The 20424-nt window shown below is 44.9% G+C and overlaps 1 non-coding gene across 1 annotated transcript; it reads left to right on the forward strand.

The window, feature by feature from the left end:
• The first annotated feature begins 5123 nt into the window (after positions 1-5123).
• On the forward strand, positions 5124-5230 carry LOC123461066. Its single transcript, XR_006637384.1, has one exon. It is a non-coding gene; the product is annotated as a U6 spliceosomal RNA (small nuclear RNA).
• Positions 5231-20424: the final 15194 nt, after the last annotated feature.

The following is a 20424-nucleotide window of genomic DNA, read 5'->3' on the forward strand; positions in this document are numbered from 1 at the left end:
ATCTTTGCTGGGCTCCCCAGGAAGAAATCCCAACCTGGGCAACATTCTTCTTTTAGTCCATGAGGAGATAAGGAAGAAGTTTGGGGACAGCCAAAGGACACCAGGTGGGAACTCCTTGCAGACCTGGATTCCAATTTCTTTCCAACTCTGGATTACTTAGACCTTCTTTCAACACTGCTTCCTTTCAAAGCCAGTCGGATTAGAAAGGCACTATCTTAGCAAGAAAGCTGAGAAAAATGAGCTTCTTTGCCTCTTGCCTGGGAATGTCCCATGCTTCTGAGACACAGTGGGAGGAGGCCCAACTTCCACAACTTTATGCACATATTTGGAGAAGGCCCTGATTGTCTTTGAGCACATTCCAAACCTCACAATGACTCCTTGGAGGGTGACCGCTAGGTGCCAAGACCAGTCCAGGATATGTTGAGAATTGCCCAAGAGTTTATAGCAACTCTGGCAACATGACATGTATACACAAGAGCTCAACATCATGAAAATCTATCTGGGTGCTGAGCTGGGTAAACAGAGCCAAGGCTATCTGCAGCTCTGCATGCTATTTTGACTAGAAGTTTCCCAATTGTGCTGGCTACAGGCCTAATCTGCAACCATGGGCAGGTGTGAGTGCCCATCCACTGAACTTGGCTCTGGGATTGGGAAGGAGAAGCTACCATTAGCCAGGAGCTGGGGAGTCCACTTGGATTTGTCCATTTTTCTGCTCCCTAGATAATCAGGATTTGGATTTGTTTCAGGCATTCTTAGTAACTTTGCTCATTCTGGGAGAGACCAGGATTTCATCTTCTTTATACCTTCTGGGATCCCAATGGACTCTGGATCTACATCACCAGCTCTGAGGTTAGCATAGGGTTAGAATGATCCAGCTCCCAGCATCTCATCCCTAGGTGCTGATTTTCCAGATAGAAAAGAGGCCAGGGGGCTGTAGAGATGGCTAAATGGTTAAAGGTGCTTGTTTGAAAGCCCTGATGGCCCAGTTTTGATTCTCTAGTATCCATGTAAAGCCAGATGCAAGAAGTTGCACATGTGTCTGGAAGGGAGTTTACAGTGACAAGAGGCCCTGGCATGCCCATCCTCACTCCCTCTGTCTGCCTCTTTCTCCCCCCAACCACATGCACACATGAACGAATAAATAAAAGGCTAGAAACAAGCCCCTTTCCATGTTCTCTCTGATCAGAGAACTCAACAGGCCTCTGCTTGTGTCATTGGCCATGACTGCATCATGGGCCCACCTCAGACCAATTACTGGCATAGGATTGCCAGGATCACCTTAAAACTGACTCATCTGGGAACACTGGGCTTCAGTGGCAAGGACAAATGAGACATGAGCAGTGCTGTCTGACAAAGCCTTTATTCTAAGAGCAATGGGGAGCCATGGTGGGTGTTTGAGCGGGCAATGTTTTTCTTTTTCAATCCTGGGTGTGCCTGTGTGCATATCTGTGAGGGCAGATAAGCCACGGTGCACATGTGAAGGTCAGAGGGCAACATCAGGTGTTTCGCACTGGCCGTCCACCTTGTTTGAAGCAGGCTCTCTAAGTGTCCACTGCTGCACTCACTAGGCTAGCTGGCCCACGTGCATCCAGGGGATTTGCCTGTCTCTGCCTCCAGCTTCACCATAGGAGCCCTGGGCCACAGACACTCAAACCACTTTGTCCAGCTTTATGTGGGTTATGTGGCAAGTGCTGAGCCATCTCTCCAGCACCTAGAGTTATGTCTATTAAAGAGAAGCATGAGCAGAGGAGGGATACTAGTTCCAAGCTGCCCAGGCTTTTCTCCCTCCCTCTGAGCAGAGTCAGGCAGGATTTCATCTTTTCTGTCATTTTTGCTGGAAGCACTTCCCCCAGGCCTTACCATGCTGCTTGATGAGGCCCTGGATCCTCCCGGCACGTTTTCCCTTCTCAACAATCTGCCTGCTCTTCCCTGGCAGCTCTTAACCTTGCCCAAGGAGGCCAGGCTCTGTTCCCAGGAAAGTAGAAAGCGTGTGCCTGCAAGCTAGACTTGAAAATCTGTAGAAAAAAAAGGGGAGGGGTAGAGGCTGGAGAGATCTGGCTCAGCAGTTAAGGAGCTTACCTGAGAAGCTTAAGTACCCAGATTCAACTCCCCAGTGCCCACATAGGCCAGATGCACAGGGTGTTGCATGCATGTGGACTTAGTTTGCGGTGGCTGGATGCCCTGGCATGCCCAGTCTCTCTTTCTCTATCTGCTTCTCTCTCCCTCTCTCTCAAATAAATAAAAAAGAAAATCTGTAAAAACAACTGTAGCCCAGAACTGCCTGGGGCTACCCTGGAGTGGGTCAAAAATGCAGTGGCTGTTTTAGTCCATCAGGTTTTCTGGGACCAGCCCTGCTCATGTGCATGTCACCCCGGTGGCTTCTGTGATGTGGCGGCAGAGTTGAGATGGTTGGATGGTGACAACTGAAAACTCACTGCCTGACCTGTACAGAAGAAAGGGCCAAGCTAGCCGTGGTGGAGCTTACCTATAATCCCAGGGGGTGTAGGAGGATTGCTGTGAGTTTGAGGCCAGCCTAGGCTACAGAGTGAGTTCTAGGTTAGCCTGGGCTGGAGCAAAACCTTGCTTCAAAAAACAAAAGCAAAAAGTTAAGAAAACACACCCAAACTAATGAACAGGAAGGGCTGAACCTAGAGGAACAAGGCCAACTTTGGAGAGAGGTCTTTTTGGAAGAGTCAAAGCTGCATTATGTTTACTTTTAATTTTTGGTGTTGAGATAGGGTCTCATGTACCCTGAGCTGGCCCTGGACTCACTATGTAATAGAGGATGAGCTTGAAGCAATGTTCCTTCTGCCTCTACCCCCCAAGTGCTAGGATTACACACGTGGTTTTGTGTGGCACTAGGGATTGAACCCAGGGCTTGAACATGACAGGCAAGCACTCTGAACTATATCCTCAGGCCCTGAAGCTGCACTCTTTTTTTTTTATATGCACATGTGTGTGTGTATGTGTGTGCACGTGCATGTATGTGCATGCATGCACATGTACATGCACATACACAGGAGACATGTGTTGAGGCCACGAGATAATGTTAGGTGTCTTTATCTCTCTTCCACTGTTTCCTTGAGACAGACTTTCTCATTAAACTGCTGTTTTTTGTTTTTCTTTTCCTCAGTTGATCTGGCTGATCAGCAAATCCCTGCGATTCTCTGGTGTCTGCTTCCCACCAGCCCGGGCTTATAGATATGGCCGCGCCCAGCTGTGTGTGTGTGTGTGTGTGTTTTACATGGATACTGGGGAATTGAATTCAGGGAAAATTAGGCCCTCTCAGGCCCTCATGCTTGCACAACAAGCTCTCTTACCAGTCATCCATCTCTCAGCTCCCGAGGCTGCCTTAATCTTGAAGTCCCCAGCTTGGAGGATATAGGACCGAGTGAAGGACTCTAGCAGCAGGAAGGGTTTCCCATGCAGAAGTGGAGGAGTCCCTTTGGGGTGGAGACAGGCGAGGTCTGTGTAAGCACTGGTTCTCCTTCAGAACCAGAATGCCTATCTGCCTGCTGGGCCAAGCTTGGGGCTCTTAAAGGTACCCAAGTGAACCTGCATTCGGGCAATGGTGCCCCACATTGATCTGTGATGCAGTACAACTGGCTGGGGGAGACCCCATAGGGGGACCCATAAGCAGCTTCATCTGGTCCCTCACCCTAGTCTGTTTGGACAACTCTGACCCTCTGGGCAGGCTTTCCCCTCCCCCTTACTGCACTAAGTTCATCTCTTACGTACTTACCAGGAACCCCAGACTTCCCTTTTCAGAACATGTCTGCCCTGTGGCTATTCACTGGTACCTGCTCCTCCTGCCAGCCAGGTCATCGTATGAGGCAGGGGCTGGAACTCATTTATGGCTCTGCATTAAGCATGTAACTCCACGACAACACAGAGTGTACGCTAAAGGAATACATGAGTAACTCAACAGTTCCCCTTTCTCTCTCTCTCCCTCCACCTCTCTCAAAATAAATAAATAAATAAATAAACATTTTTTTTAAAAGAAGGAGCTGGAGAGATAGCTTAGTGGATAAGGTACTTTTTTTTTTTTTTTTTTTTTTTGGTTTTTGAGGTAGGGTCTCACTCTAGCTCAGGCTGACCTGGAATTCACTATTTAGTTTCAGGGTGGCTTTGAACTCATGGCAATCCTCCTACCTCTGCCTCCCAAATGCTGGGATTAAAGGCGTGCACCACCATGCCTGGCTAAGGTACTTTTTTGTGAAGCCTAAGGACCCAGGTTCAGTTCCCTAATAAGCCAGATGCACAAGGTGGTGCATGTGTCTAGAGTTTGTCTGCAGTGGCTAGAGGCCCTGACGTGCCCATTCTCTCTTTCTCTCCCTCTCTCCCTTTCTCTCTCTCTAACATAAATAAATAAATAAATAAATAAATAAATAAATAAATAAATAAATAAATAAAATATTCTTTTAAAAAGTTCTCCCTGTCCTGGACACTTTACTGTCTATGGTTCTTGCCCCAGCCTGAGGAAGGGAGAGCCACTGAAGAAGAGATCAGATGGCCACTCATCTCTGTGGACGCAGACCCCAGAAGACCCTCCAGAGGAGATGAGTACCTGACATTGACCTTCATCCACCACAACCTCCTCTACAGACATTACCTGCAGGAAACAAAGACGTCCCCACATCTGTTTCTGAGATGCAGAAGTGAGCCACACGCTTGCGGTGTGCTGCAAGAACGAACAGTGAATGCTGGGAATGGTGGCATGCTTTGTAATCCCGGAAATGGGGAGGTGGAGACAGGTGCATTCTGGGCCTTGCTAGCCAGCCTGCCTAGCTTAATCGGCAATGTCCAGGCCAGTGAGAGACTCTGTCTTAAAGTAAAACAAGTGATACTTGAGGCTGTCCTCTGGCTTATGTGTGCAACACATGTGCACCTGCCACATGTACGTGTATGCCCACACACATGTGAACATGCACACACACACACACACACACACACACTTTTTTTTGAAGAAGGACAGAAGCCAAGTGTCACTGGAAGGCTGACCTGTCTGCAGTGTCTTGGACAGTGACAAGTAGGGTGGCATGAGTCAACTGGCTGAAATGATTTTATGCTTTTATGCATGGATTGTATATACTAGTTACAGTTTAAAAATATCAAAGTAAGCTGTGCTCGCTTCGGCAGCACATATACTAAAATTGGAATGATACAGAGAAGATTAGCATGGCCCCTGTGCAAGGATGACACGCAGATTCGTGAAGCGTACCATATTTTTGTCTTTGGTTGTTTGTGTTGTTTTGTTTATCTGAGACATCTCCTTTAATCATAGCCTTGAAATCACCACTGTTAGGTGATTGGGTTTTGGTTTTCATGTTTGCCTGGAGTGGTGGTGTCTCATGGGTTGGGCAGTGGCTTTTTTGTTTTAATTTATTTTGGTGTGTCAGTGGTAAATCGACAATAAAATTTAACAAAATAAAAAAAAATATCAAAGTAACTTGGGTGTGGTGGCACATGTCTGCAACTCCAGCACTCAGGAGGCTGGGCAGGAAGATTGTGAGTTGAAGGCTGGCTGGGACTACATAGGAAAACGTAGTCTCATAAAAGGCCACAAGAAAGAGGTGGCATAAAGAATGTGAGAGCCAAAGGAAGGGTAGGACTGCTTACAATGCACGCTTCTAGACACGCAATGGCCTGGATATCCAGGACCTTGCATTGTATGGTACTACCTACAGAAGATCCTCATAGCAGGAGGAAAACATGATGACATCAAGATTAAAGAGAGACTAATTGAAGCTGTGCATGGTAGCACATGCCTTTAATCCCAGCACTCGGGAGGCAGAGGTAAGATCACCATGAGTTCAAGGCCACCCTGAGACTACATAGTGAGTTCCAAGTCAGTCTGGACTAGTGTGAGACCCTACCTAAAAAAATAAAGACTAATTGAGAGGGGGAGGGGATATAATGAAGGATAGATTTGTGAGGAGGAAGGTGGGGATGGAGAGGGAATTATCATGGTTTATGGTCTATAATTATGAAATCTGTCAAAAAAAAAAAAAACAGTTTAAAAAAGGCTGCAAGAGCCCAGCGTGGTAGTCACCTTTAATCCCAGCACTCAAGAGGCAGAGGTAGGAGGATCCCTGAGAGTTTGAAGCTAGCCTGGGACCACAGAGTGAATTACAGGTTAGCCTGGGCTCGAGTGAGACTCTCCCTCAAAAACAAAGTCAAAAAGCACAACAGGCCACAAAAGCTGGGGAGATGGCTCAGTGAGTAAAAGTACTTGGTGCACAAGCTTGAAAGGAGGCAAAACATTCAAGAGCCACTTAAGAAGCAAAGAGGCGGGCAGGAGAGATGGCTTAGCAGTTAAGGCACTTGCCTGCCAAGCCCAAGGACCCATGTTCAACTCTCCAGGTCCCACATAAGCTAGATGCACAGGTGATGCAAACGTGCAAGGTCGCACATGAGCACAAGGTGGACTGTGTGTCTGGAGCTCAATTACAGTGCCTGAAGGCCCTAGCATGCGATTTTTTTTTCTCTCTCTCATAAAAAAATAAAAATAAAAAAGTAAAGAGGCCAGGACTAGGTAGGCGACTGAGTACAGACAGGACATGTGTGTGGCTGATGCCTGTGGCTTGGGCATCATTTGCAGCTGCAAGTTCTGAATGGCTGCTCTGGCTGTTGGAGTGCGGGGATTGCCATCCTCCACTGAAACGCTGTCATGTTGCCCCCTGCTCTCCCGTGGGAGGGGATGACATGGCAAAGGCTGGCCCAGTGTGGATTCGTCCCTTCCGCCCCGCACACCCTGGGCTATAGGGTTCACCGAGGAGCCGTGAGCATATAACACAGATCCCAGTCAGATCCAGCCGCCCAGGACCAGCCTGGCTCTCACGGGGGCCTTGGAGCTCCTTCCTGCTGAACAACTGCCAAACCCAGATCCTTCCCCCAAGTTCTGGGGTCCCAAGTCCCCAGCTGCCAACTCTACGAAGCAAAATTTAGTTATCTTCATTGCAACCTCTGCACCTGGGAAAGTCAGCCTTCTCACACCTAGCAATTCTGCTCTCTCGTCACGTTTCCACCTCTCCCTCTAGACCAATTTCTCAGGCTCACCTTTGCATACTCACGAGGCTCATTAAAACATCTTCCCAAACAAAAGAACAATCTTCTCCCAAAGATGAGCTTTGCTGCCGCCCCTGGAATGCAGAACCAGCTGCAGGCAGCTTTGAAAACTGCTGCGTTTTCATTCCTCTCATAATATTAAACACTGCAAGAAGGCCAAGAAGGGAGACCATTAACTTTAGCTGGCATGTCATTGAGCAAATATATACATACTTATTTATATATGTGGGTGTACAGTATGTGGTATGGCGTGTGATGCAATGTGTGTGCAGATGCGTGTACACAAGAGCAGAGGCCAAGAGAGAACGTTGGGTGTCCTTTTCCTGCTCATTTTTCTGTTTGGCGTCTCACACAGCCATTTATTATTATTATTTTTTTCATCAGGGAGTACCAGAGCTTCTACAGGCTCTATGCCCTGCACAACTGGGTTTATAGATGTGTGTGACCATGCTCAGCTTTTCACGTAGGTGCTGCAGAATTGAACTTGGATGGTCTCAGGTTGCCTCAGGCCTTCTTGCTTGTGTGGCAAGAGCTCTTAATCACTGACCCATCCCCCAATCTCAGGAGCAAATGTTTGTTGAAGGATAATTTTTATCCTAGCAACAGAGGACCAATTTTCTTGGTTAGTAAAAAAGCTGGGAATATTAAGAGATAGCCTATTGTACCTGAGAACCGAACCAGCACTTACTCAGAGTGTAGCTCATCTCAGGAGCCCAGAAATTTCAGTTCAGGCGACCAAACAATACAGTTCTGGATTGCTAATCCCCTTGCTCCAAAAGCATGCGATAAAAGCAAGTAAGTCTCCAGTATAAGGTAGGATCATTCAAGCCCTAAGTTATGCCCGTAAGGACTTTTGCTCATACAACAACTGATATCCAGTCAAAGTAAACTAGGAGTTGAAGTTTAAATTTTTGATAGCCCCAAAGCCCATGTGTGGAGGGTTTGATCCTCAAAAAGTACTGGTAAGTATAGAGCTTTTAGGAGATGGGGCCCAGTGGGATGATGAGTCAGGTCACTGAAGGGGTCCCCTTAATTGAGTATTGAGACCCAGCTCTTGTCCTTCTTCCTGGCCTCCATGGGGGAGCAGTTTTGCCTTACTGCATATTCCCTGCCATGATGCTCCACCTTGCCCAAGACTTAAAGCTAATGAAACCAATTAATTGAAGGGTTGGGGAGATGGCTCAGTGGTTAAAGGTGCTTGCTTGCTTGCAAAGCCTGTGGGCTGGGGTTTGATTCCCCAGTACCCACATAAAGCCAGGTGCACAAAGTGATGCATGTGTCTGGAGTTTGTTTGCAGTGGCTGGAAGCCCTGTGTCTCATAAGCTCCACTCTCTTTTTCTTTCTCATGAAATCAATTGACTACAGACTGAAGACTCTGGAAATTGTGAGGCCAAATAAACCTTTCCTCCCTATAATATGTTATCTCAGGTATTTTTTCATAGTGACTAAAACTTAACACATTGGAGGAGCCAACATGTTAGCATGACTGGCATCCATCAGGAAAGAGAGATACTAGAAACATACTTAGATATTAGAATGACCAAACACAGACTTAAGAATTAATGGGGAGCTTATATGTCAGACACTTAAGTCAGGCACTGAGGATAAAATAGAGAGTAAATAAACTTGGTTTCTACTCTTATTAGGCTTTTATAGCTTCCCAGGGGAGGCAGATATTAATAAAAGAAATCAGCTGGCATGGTGGGGCACACCTTTAATCCCAGCACTTGGGAGGCAGAGGTAGGATCACTGTGAAGTCAAGCCATCGTGAATTTCAGGCGAGCCAGGGCTACAGTGAGACCCTACCTAAAAAGAAACAGAAAGAAAAAGAAAAAGAAAACAAAAAAACAAAACCAAACCAAATGAAACCAAGCCAAAACAAAAAGGCCCAGTCTCACATTGCCTGCATCTAGTGTGACTTTCAATTCTCCTACAAATAGCCCAAGTAGACTTCTTTCTCCTTGAACCTGGGCTGGCCTTGCTCAAAATGTGGCAAAAATGCCAGTGCTCTGATTTGGAGCCCAGTCTCCATGGTCTTTGTGTTCATTTGCTGGTCCATGGGCCTCTAGTCTAAGAAGAATTCTGGGCTGGCCTGCTGTCCTGGACAAAGCCCCAGACTTATCTACATAGCTGATCTAACAAGTCCCAAGGAGCCCAGGACTATCCCTCAGACCCACAGACTTCTGAGAACAAACACTGAGTATCATTTAGGCTTGGTGATATTTGTTATGCAGCATTACTGTGCATGGATGACTGACACACACACATAGATGAGTCACTCCAACCAGATCAATAAGGACGAAGGTGCAGAGGGTGCTGAGTGTTTAGCCACAGGAGCTAAGGGCTTCTGGGTATTAAGAGATTTTTCTAAAGAAGCTCATAGTGGATAAAGGATGATGATTGTTAAATGTGTGAGAGAGAGAGGAAGAAAGGGTAGGAGGGGTGGGGGAAGAAGGGTTGGAAGTATCCTCACCCCAAGCAGTTGTTTATTTATTTATTTATTTATTTATTTTGATGTAGACTCTCACTCTGGCCCAGGCTGACCTGGAATTCACTAGGTAGTGGCCTTGAACTCATGGCAATCCTACTTCTGTCTCCTGAGTGTGGGATTATAGACATGCTCCACCATGCCTGGCTTGTTTATTCACTTTTAAAATTTAATTTAATTAATTAATTTATTTATTTGTGAGGAGACAGAGAATGGGTGTGCCAGGGCCTCTTGCTGCTGCAAATGCATTCTAGGTGCACATGCCACTTTGTGCATCTGGTTTTACATGGGTACTGGGGATTTGAACTCAGGCTGGACCTGAGCTGGCAGGCTTTTGCAAGCAAATGCCTTTAACTGCTGAGCCATCTCCCCAGCTCTATTTACCCTTTTGGTAACTTTAGGGAAGGGAACTCTTAAGTTTTAGCTTTCACAGAGCTGGCCTCCTGAGTCTTAACGACTTTCTTCCCTCAGGAGGGAACATTTTAGTTCAGAGAAAATTGTTATACAGCATTGGTAAAACTTGACCCTCAATAATTGCTTACTACTATGATCTTGGGGAGTGATCAGGTGAGCTTTTAAGTTGCAGTTCTCTAGGACTTATTGACCTCTGAACTCCCTCTTCCCCTCAGGAGGAGCGATGTCAGTGCAGAGGGTTGTTGTATAACAGATGGGGATCTTAGTATCTATCGATACATTTTTTAAATGTGTGTGTTTCTACAGGTGGCTCTAACAGCCCTAAGTCCAGCCCCCTCCAACACACTTCCTCCAGCAAGTGTCCACTCCCAAATTGCCATCAGCTAGGGACCAAGCATTCAGAACATACGTGTTGATGGAGGACATCTGATTCAAACCACCACAATGTGGGCACTGGGGAATTGAACCCAGGCTGGTCTTTAATAGCTGAGCCATCTCCCCAGCCCTCTGTTCATCGTGTTTTTGGTGACATGGTTTGTTATGAAGTATAACACATGTATATGTATGAAAGTATAAGACTAATAATTTAGGACACAGCAAACATTTGTGTGCTGCTAGCCTGACCAGATAAGACAATTTCCATCCTCTCCTCCTTCAAAACACTCCTCACTGTCCTTTCTCCAATTGTTACTACTTCCTCCCCCCCCCCACAAAAAACAATTATCTTTAACTTTGTGATAATTCTGTTTTTGCTTTCATGTGTAATTTTACCACTCAACCTCATGTTCCTTAATCATACAGTTCAATTTTATCTCCTTTAATAATACAAATATTTGGGGGTTGGAGAGATGACTTAGCAGTTAAGATGCTTGCTTGCAAAGCCAAAGGACCCAGGTTTGAGTCCCCAAGACCCATGTAAGCCAGATGCACAAGGTGGCGCATGTATCTGGAGATTGTTTGCAGTGGCTGGAGGCCCTGGTGTCCATTCTCTCTCTCTCTCTCTCTCTCTCTATATATATATATATATATATGTGTGTGTGTGTGTGTGTGTGTGTGTGTGTGTGTGTGTATGTGTGTGTGTGTGTATGTGTGTGTGTGTGTGTGTGTGTGTATGTATATATGTATATCTGAAAAGGGTCAGATTCTGGATCCTTTAACTTTGCAGGCAAGTGCCTTAACTGCTAAGCCATCTTTGAATCCAAGGTTTGGTTTTGTTTAACTCAATATTACATTTTATCTTATAAAAGTTTGTGTATTTCTATTATTGTGTAATATTCCATCATTTGATTCAACCCAATAAATTTATCCACTTTATTGTTGATGGATGTTTAGTAGAATTACTGGGTGGTAAGGCCTGTAGTAGTATCACAGTGTGTCTTTAATTTGCATTTGTGGGTTTTTTTGATTAATTTTTAACATTTTTTTAAGATTTAGAGAAATGATTAGATTTAAAGAAAGAAAGAGAAGGAAGCACAGAGAACTCCCACCAAGTGGAAGGCGGGAGGGAGTAAAGCCCCTAATCTTTAGCTTTTTATTAACAACTTACATATGATAAACAACTTAACAAGATCACAATTCCCTCCCTTTGCCCCTCTCATATCACTTTCCCCACTGAACTCCTTCTTCTTTCTATCTAGTCTCTCTTCTGTTTTTTAAAATACTCTTTGGATTTTATTCATTTATTTAAGAGAGAAAAATGGGTGGAGAGAGAAAGAGGAAGGGAGGGAGGGAGGGAGGGAGGGAGAGAGAATGGGCATGCCAGAGTCTCTAGCCACTGCAAATGAACTCCAGACACATGCGCCACCTTGTGCATCTGGCTCACGTGGGGTTCTTTGGCTTTGCCGGCAAGCACCTTAACCCTTAAGCCATCTCTGTAGCCCTCTTTCTTCTGTTTTGATGCCATCAGTTTTTTTCCTCCTATTATACAGGTCTTGCATAGGTAACATCAGCCACTGTGAGACTGTGAATGCCAAGGCCCCTGTGTCTGTAAGACAGTATTGCAAAGCACTCTCCCCTTCCTTTGGCTCTTAGATTCTTTCCACCACCTCTTCTGCAATGGTCCCTGAGCCTTGGAGGGTGTGATAGAGAAGTCTTACTGATGATCACTCCACTGTCACTTCTTCTCAGCACTTTGGCCATGTCTGAGTCACCCTAGTGGCCACTGCCATCTGAAAAGAGAAATTTCTCTACCCAGAAGTGAGGGTAGCAGTAATATATAGATTTTCTTTGATCACCAGAGGGGCTGAGCATCTTTTTCACATGCTCTTGCTTGGCAGTTTCTCCCCTTTTGTCTTGTGCCCCTTCATTCGTCTGTCCACATTTCTACTTCACTTTTTCTCATGTCAGTTATATTGTTGCAAATATTTTCCCCACTGTGGCTTGTCTTTTTACTATTTTTTCCCTTCTCATTTCACTTATTTATTTATTTGCAACCAGAGAGAGACTTACACACAGAAAGAGAGAGAGAGAGGGAGGGAGAGAGAAGAAATGGGCATGCCAGGGCCTCTAGCCATATCAAATGAACTCCAGAAGTATGTGCCACTTTGTGTATCTGGCTTTACATGGGCACTGGGGAATTGAACCAGGGTTGTTAGGCTTTGCAGGCAAGCACCTTAAACACTTAGCCATCTCTCCTGCCATTTCATTCTTTTAATGGTATCTTTTGAGAATAATGTGCTTTTAAAAATATTTTATATATTTATGAAAGAGTGGGGGGGGAGAAAGAGAGAATGAGAGAGAGAGAGAGAGAGAGAGAGAGAGGGAATGAGCACCCCAGGGCCTTTAGCCACTGTAAATGAACTCCAGATGCATGTGTTACCTTGTGCATCTGGCTTTACATGGGTACTGGGGAATCGAACCTGGGTTCTTTGGCTTTGCAGGCAAACGCCTTAACCTCAAAGCCACCTCTCCAGCACGAAGATAATGTTCTTAATGGCACCAAGTGACAAGTTCTCTTTATGTTTAGTGCTTCCAGGTCCTGCCTCGATACTGTGCACCAGCCACTTATGTTATTTTCTTGAGTTTCATTGTTGCTGTTCTGTCAGGTTTTTTTCTTGGAAATATCCTTATTTTCCCCTTATGTTTAAAAACATTTTTATTGACTATATTATTGTAGTTTAGGAATTCTGTTTTTTTGTTTGTTTTTTGGAGGTAGAGTCTCACTCTAGTCCAGGCTCAGGGTGGCCTTGAACTCATGGCGATCCTCCTACCTCTGCCTCCCGATTGCTGGGATTAAAGGCGAGTGCTGGGATTAAAGGTGTGTGCCACCACGTCCAGTTTAGCTTAGGAATTCTTATACAGGTCATTAATGACATGGTTTACTGTGTTCTGATTTTCAGCTGCTGTATGAAAGTCAGTTCTCAGCCTGTCTGAGGATCTTCTGTAAGTCATGAGCTCTTTGGCTGGTTTGAAGAAATTTACTGTTATTTTTCTTTGGTGTTTGTGAGTTTTACTATGTGTCTAATTGTGTTTTTTTTTTTTTTTTTTTTTTTTGAGGTAGGGTCTCACTGTAGCCCAGGCTGACCTGGAATTCACTAAGGAGTCTCAGGGTGGCCTCGAACTCATGGCGATCCTCCTACCTCTGCCTCCCAAGCGCTGGAATTAAAGGCGTGTGCCACCATGCCCAGCTTTAATTGTGTATTTATTATTTATTCTTTTTTTATGTGCAAATTGATGTTGCTTATCAGTTTTGAAAAATTACCAACTGTTCCCGGCTGAAACTAAGAAAAATTGGCGAAACAAGCAAAGGTGCTGTTTTCCTGGTGAACTGGATACCAGCATAAGGGTGAAGGAGATCAACACAGAGAAAAATCAACTCCTATCAAATCAGACAGCCAGAGACTCAGAGGCTCCCAACACCTCATCACTGAAACTGACCAAAAATGAACCCAACATGCCTCAGGGAAATTTTGCGGAAGAGGGGGCGGAAAGAATGTCAGAGCCACATGTTGGGTCATGATATGCAGAGACATTTATCCTACCCACAACTGAGGGCTAACTCCACAATGCATGACCCATATACCTCAACAAGGAGGGGCTAAGGGGAGAGGGTAAGTCAGGGATGAGCCTAATAATACCAAACTGACTGTATTTGCTGAACACAAAAATAATAAAAATACAAAAATAATAAAAATACAAAAATAATAAAAATAAAATGTTAACATAGAATGGAAAAAAAAATTACCAACTGTTTCCCTTGAAATTTCTTCTTCTGCCTCATTCTTTTTCTTCTTTCTCTTTCTGGAGTAGGGAACACTGACCACCTACTAGGTCCTCTGTCTGTATAGTCCATCTCTCTTAGCATATTTTACACAACTCATGCTTCCATCTCCTCATTTCCTCATGTTGTACTCTCGATAAATTCTCCTGTCATCATATCCTAACATGACTCAATGCATTCATTGGGATGTTAATTTTAGTTGTTTTCTCTCTCAAAAGTTCTGTTTGATTCTTCTAATGTTTTCTAAATTATTCTATAGCTCCCCTCCCCACCCATATCATGTAAGCCATTGATTTCAAAAGTCATTCAGTACAACCATCTTAGTGTTGGCTGATGATTCCAGTTCCAGATATCTTGGCAGATCTTGTTCTGTAACCTGTGCTATCTTATTTTTCCTTTCAGTCTGTTTGTGTATGTGTGTGTGTGTATGTGTGGTGTGTGTGTGTGAAGGCCCGAAGCTGACACTGGGTGTCTTCCTCACTCACTCTCCACCTTCTTTGAGACAGGTTCTTTCAGTGAATGTGAAGTTCATCAATTTGGATAGACTTTCCTGTTTCCACCTCCCCAGTGCTGGGGTTATAGGTAAGCACTATCACTCTTGGCTTTTACATGGGTTCTGGGGATCCAAACTCATGTCCTCATGCTTGAACGCAATTGCTTTCCTCACTGAGCCATCTCCCCAGACCAAGGGCAGCCAGGCACGGAGACACTTAACCTGAGGTGTGCATTGGTTTTCCCAGGTTTGCAAGAGCTCCCACAGCCATGGCCTCCATGTGTCCCTTGCTTCCCTGGGCTCCTGCATTGCCTTCAACTTGTCCTGACAATTTCTTTCTTGGTGGATTTTCAATATTAAAAAAATAATAATTTAGGGCTGGGGAAATGGCTTAGCAGTTAAGATGTTTGCTTGTGAAACCTAAGGACCCCTGTTCGATTCCCCAGGACCCACATAAGCTAGATGCACAAGGGAGTGCATGTATCTGGAGTTTGTTTGCAGTGACTGGAGACCCTGGTGTGCCCATTCTTTCTCTCTGCTTCTTCCTCTCTCTCTCTCTCTCTCTCAAATAAATAAATAAAATATTTTAAAAAATTTTATTGGGCTGGAGTGATGGCTTAGTGGTTAAGGCACTTGTCTGCAAAACCTAAGGACCCAGGTGAGACTCCCCAGAACCCATGTAAGCCAGACTCACAAGGTCATGCATTTGCACAAGGTCACGCAGGTGCACAAGGTGGTGCACACGTCTAGAGTTCAGTTGCAATGCCTAGAGGCCCTGTCATACCAATTCTCTCTCTTTCTCTTGCTGTCTCATAAAAAAACAAAATATTTTATTGACAACCTCCATATATATAGACAATATACCATTACTCATAAATCCCTTCCCACCACTCTCCTTTTTTCCTATCTCCTGATTGCTAAATCCTTTCTTTTTTATTAGTGATCCTTCTTCTATTTGATGTCATTATCTTTCTCACCTATTATGCAGGTTTTGTGTAGGTAGCATCTGCCACTGTGAAGTCATAAATACCATGGCCCCCTTGTGCCTGGAAGACAATATTGCAAAGCACTCCTCCGCCTCCTTTGGCCCTTATATTCTTTCCCTGCCACCTCTTCTAGAATAGTTCCTGAGCCTTGGAGGGTGTGATAGAGATGTCTCACTTAGTGCTGAACACTCCACTGTCACATCTTCTCAGCACTTTGATGAGTGTTGAGTCTCCCCTGTAGTCACCACTATCTGAAAAGGAAGCTTTTTTTAACCAAAAGTAGGAGTAGGATTAATATATGGGCATAAATATAAGTAATTAGAGAGCAGTTTGGTGGGCTTGATATATCCATTTAGCCAACCAATAGTAGTAGTTTCCCCTCCAGGGCTTTAGACCTCCCGATCTTCAATACTTTTAAGTAGAATTGTGTGTGTGTGTGTGTGTGTGTGTGTGTGTGTGTGTGTATGTGTAAAGCAGAGAGAGATTTCTTCACTGTGGTCACATAGAGAAGACAGAGACAATAGGCCCAGAGATCTTTCAAGTCAGCCTTTGTAGGTTCTGACATGAACTTTAGGTTTAAGTAGAGGAAGAATTGAGGCACTGAGCAGAAAGAATCAGTTCTGGATCAAGGTGTGGTCGGGTTGACTGTCATCTCAGCTCTGGTTCTACAAGGTGGTAGAGTCGATTGTTGTCATTTGAGGGGATACACCCAGTTCTCATGGGATGATCAATCTGCTCCTGGGTGCAGCTGAGCCCGCATGGGTAACCCTTCTCCTCTGATGTGGTCTGTCCTGTCCTTCCTGGAGCCCGAGATGACTGAAGGCCAATGGCAGTGACTTACTCTGTGTCTTCAGCCAGAGTAAAGGAGATGCACACATGTAACATGGAGGCAGAGATGGCAGGCTCTTTGTCCTGCTTTTAGTCACTGTGTGTCTCAGTGAGGAGTTGCTGGTTTTAGCTACACCAGCTTCCAAGTGTCAGTTTCAGCCCTGACTCCCTAGTGTTTGAACATTCCTCTGACTTGAGGGAATTAGGATGTTAGCCAACCAGCTTTGTGGGATTTCTGGCTCGATGAAAAAGTAGCACATGAGAATGAGACAGGGTATCATGACAGAAGCAGTGAAAAGAGCCAGATGTTTAAGCCTGGAAGGGGAAGCGCCTCTATAAAAGAGAATGTAAGCAGGAGCCAAAGCCAGAAGACATGCGATTAAACAGATCCCCCAGGGAGTCATCTTCCCTGTTAAATAGCTCCATGAATTCTAGAGGGAGGGATTGAGTGTCAGGTAACCATGCACAAGAACCATTTCTCCATAGCCTTCCTGGCTTTATTTACTTTTGGAAGGGCTGGCACAAGTAACTCCATTTTTGTTGTTGGCTTTGAGAAAGTTCTCATTGTGTAGCCCAGGTAAATCATTCTAAAGAATGTTAAGTCACTTGAAGAAGCTGGTGATGATGGCTGTAATCAGACTCAAGGCTGCCCAAGATAACTTTGGCTATTGACCTGTAGCATTCCAAATCTCCACCATGCAGTAGTTCGAATCAGTTAATCTGTCTGTAGAGTCTTCAACATGGCTGTTGCAGTCAGGTTCGCACTGCTGGCAGAAATAACCTGACCAAGAGCAGCTTGTGGGAATAAAGGTTTATTTTGGCTTACAGGCTCAAGAAGCTCCATGATGGCAGGGGAAAGTGATGGCATGAACAGAGGGTGGACATCACCCCTCAGCCAATATCAGATGGACAATAGGAACAGAAGAGTGTGCCCAAACACTGGTAAGGGGAAACTGGCTATAATACCCATAAGACCCCCAACAATACACTGCCTCCAAGAGGCGTTAATTCCCAAATCTCCATCAGCTGGGAATGTAGCATTCAGAACACTTAAGTTTATAGGGGACACCTGAGTCAAACCACCACATTCTGCCCTGGCCCCCATAAACTGATAACCACACATGATATAAAGACAATGCGATCATCTAACTTTAAAAGTCCCCATAATTTTTACCAATCCCAATGATGTTCAGACATCTCCATAATCCAAGGTCTTTGAATTGAGCCATAATACCAAAAAAAACTCCTCCCCAAACCCATAATGACACAGAATAAACACACTGAAAAATATGGCATTGAGTATAGCAAAGAAATATTTAACCGATATAAGATTTAAACAGGGCAAACATCAAACTCAGTAGGTCCAAGTCCAATAACTCTAGCCAGTGACAAATCTCCAAGTCTGATAATTCTAACCAGCAAGTCTCTGAAGCTCCAATTCTGCCCCTCTAGCTAGGCTACTCACAGTCCTGGAAAACTTCATCTGGGGCCAGCAGCTCTCCTCAGCAGCCATCTTGTGGTCCTGGCATCTCCACTGGGTCTTTACTGCAATCCGTGGTTCATCCTTATGGCTGCATAGGGTTTCCATGCAGGCATCCAGCAAACCTGCTTCACACCGCCCATGGCTGTTTCCAAAACACAAGACTGTGTTGCAAATTTAATGACCCTCTCTTTCCAGCATTTCTCATACTCTCAATACCAGGTGGGGTGCCAGTTTGTTAATCCAGGGGGGAAGAAAACAGACTTTGATGAACAGGACACTCCTTGAGCACTCAGGCCCCTTCAAAAGAGGCTACTTTCTTCCTGTTGCCCCAGTGCAGGTCAGCTGGCCCAATCTCAAAGGTTATAATATGTCATATAATTGCAGCTTAAAGGGCAAAAGTTTCATCCCAAATATTTTTCTTTTTGTGCCACATTCCTCTGCTCACATCAGTCTATTTCTATGCAATGCAACCTTGCACAAATTCTCAGGACAGGGTCATAACAGCAAGCCTCTCACACAAACTGCTTCTAGTCTAGTCCAGGCAAAGCTCTTTCTCACCCTCATAAGCCAAACCTCACAGTTCATAGATCTTAACTGCCTTCAGGTCTTTCAACTCTGACTAGTACTTACAGAACTGCAAGACATCTCTTAGGCCAAGGTTTCAAGTCCTTCCACATTCCTCTTGAAAATCAGCTCCAAAAGGCCAAAGCCACACAGTCAGGTGTCTAGCCACTTTCTGTGTCAATGCCATTTTCTGTGCCAACTCTACTGTTGCATTCAGGTTTGCATTGCTGGCAGAAATCACCCGACAAAGAGCAGTGTGTGAGAAAAAAGGTTTGTTTAGGCTTACAGACTCATTGGGAAGCTCCATGAAGGCAGGGGAAAACAATGGAATGAGCAGAAGGTGGACATCACCTCTTTGCCAACATCAGGTGGGCAACAGGAACAGGAGAGTGTGCCAAACACTGGCAAGGGGAAACTGGCTGTAATATCCATAAGCCTGCCACCCCCAATAATACACTCCCTCCAGGAGACATTAGTTCCAAAATCATCTCCATCAGATGGGAACCTAGCATTCAGAACACCTAAGTTTATGGGGGACACCTGAATCAAACCGCCACAATGGGTCAGGCTCTTCCAGAGAAATTCAGAGTAGTCCAAAGCTAAGGGTCAAGTTCTAGGGCCTGTAGAGTCCAAAATCTTATTTCTCCACCTCATGGTCTAGTGTAGAAAGCAGATGATGATGGAATCAAAGTGACCCCAGCAACTGTGGGGGCATTCTGTCTTTCTTCTGTGACCAAGGTCGACTTGCTATGAGTGATCCATGTCAAAAAGGTGTTGTTTCTTCTGACTGGGCTCACCAATGTTATGACCAGAGCTTTTAGAACAGAATTTGGGGCTCAGCATCCTCAACAAGCTAGGCTGTGGGCCACATCTCCCAATACGTAAGTGAAAAAGGTGAATCATGGAGGAGATGCATTCAGTGTGGCCACACTGGAATAAAGAGGTCTAGTGACCTCAAGTCCATTTTCCTTATAAACAAGGAACAATTTACTAGGTCCTTTTCCAGATAATCTAGGCTGTTCCAATATAACAGAAATGTTGGAGGAAGGATTCTATTTTCTTCTAAAAACTATTCAAATGTCTTTTATGGGAAAAATTTAATGTCTGAGAGGAAGTTGAGATTTGTTCTGATCTATTTGGTTCATAAGTGTTTGTGGTAAATGAAAGTGTTGGGAAAGTTGAGAACAGCAAGTGAGTGCCCACCTGTAAACCCTCAACTGACAAACCAACCAGTGTGAGCTTCTGGACCTTAGAAGCATGTTCACAAGCCTGGTGTATCACTGTGGCCCAGTGGTAACAGAAACACTTGTACTTATTTATTTATTATTTCTATTTTCAGTGTGTGCATATGTGTGTGTCTGTGTGTGTGCACGAGATGGCGCCCCTGCGGAGGTCAGAGGATAACTCTCTGGGGCCTGTCCTTGTCTTTCCCCTCATTTGAGGCAGGAATTCTCACTGGCAGTTCTTTACTGCTGTATCTGTCAGGCCAACTGGCCCTCAGACTTCTGGGAAGTTCTCCTTTCCCTGTCTCCCACCTTCCTCTGCATGCTGGGATTATAGAGCTGGCTATGGCTCCAACCTTGTTTGTTTGTTTTATATGGGGCCTAGTGTACAGACCTGAGGTACAAAGGCTTGCATGGCAATCACCTTATATATTGAGTGGCATCCCAGCGCCTCAGAGACAAGAAACCTCAATCTGCTGTCTGGGTATCACTTCCCATTCAAAGACCCAAGAAGAGCCAGAGGCCTGGATGAGCTGCCTTTCCAGACCCTAGGGTAATTCCAGGTGTGTAGGGGCAGAAAGGGCCAAGAGAAGCTTCCTTCTCTCAGGTTTTGACAATTTGAGCATCTAATCATCATGATTAATTGGAATAAATGAAG

This window comes from Jaculus jaculus, chromosome 5 (assembly GCF_020740685.1).
Source record: "Jaculus jaculus isolate mJacJac1 chromosome 5, mJacJac1.mat.Y.cur, whole genome shotgun sequence".
Taxonomy (NCBI): Eukaryota; Metazoa; Chordata; class Mammalia; order Rodentia; family Dipodidae; genus Jaculus; species Jaculus jaculus.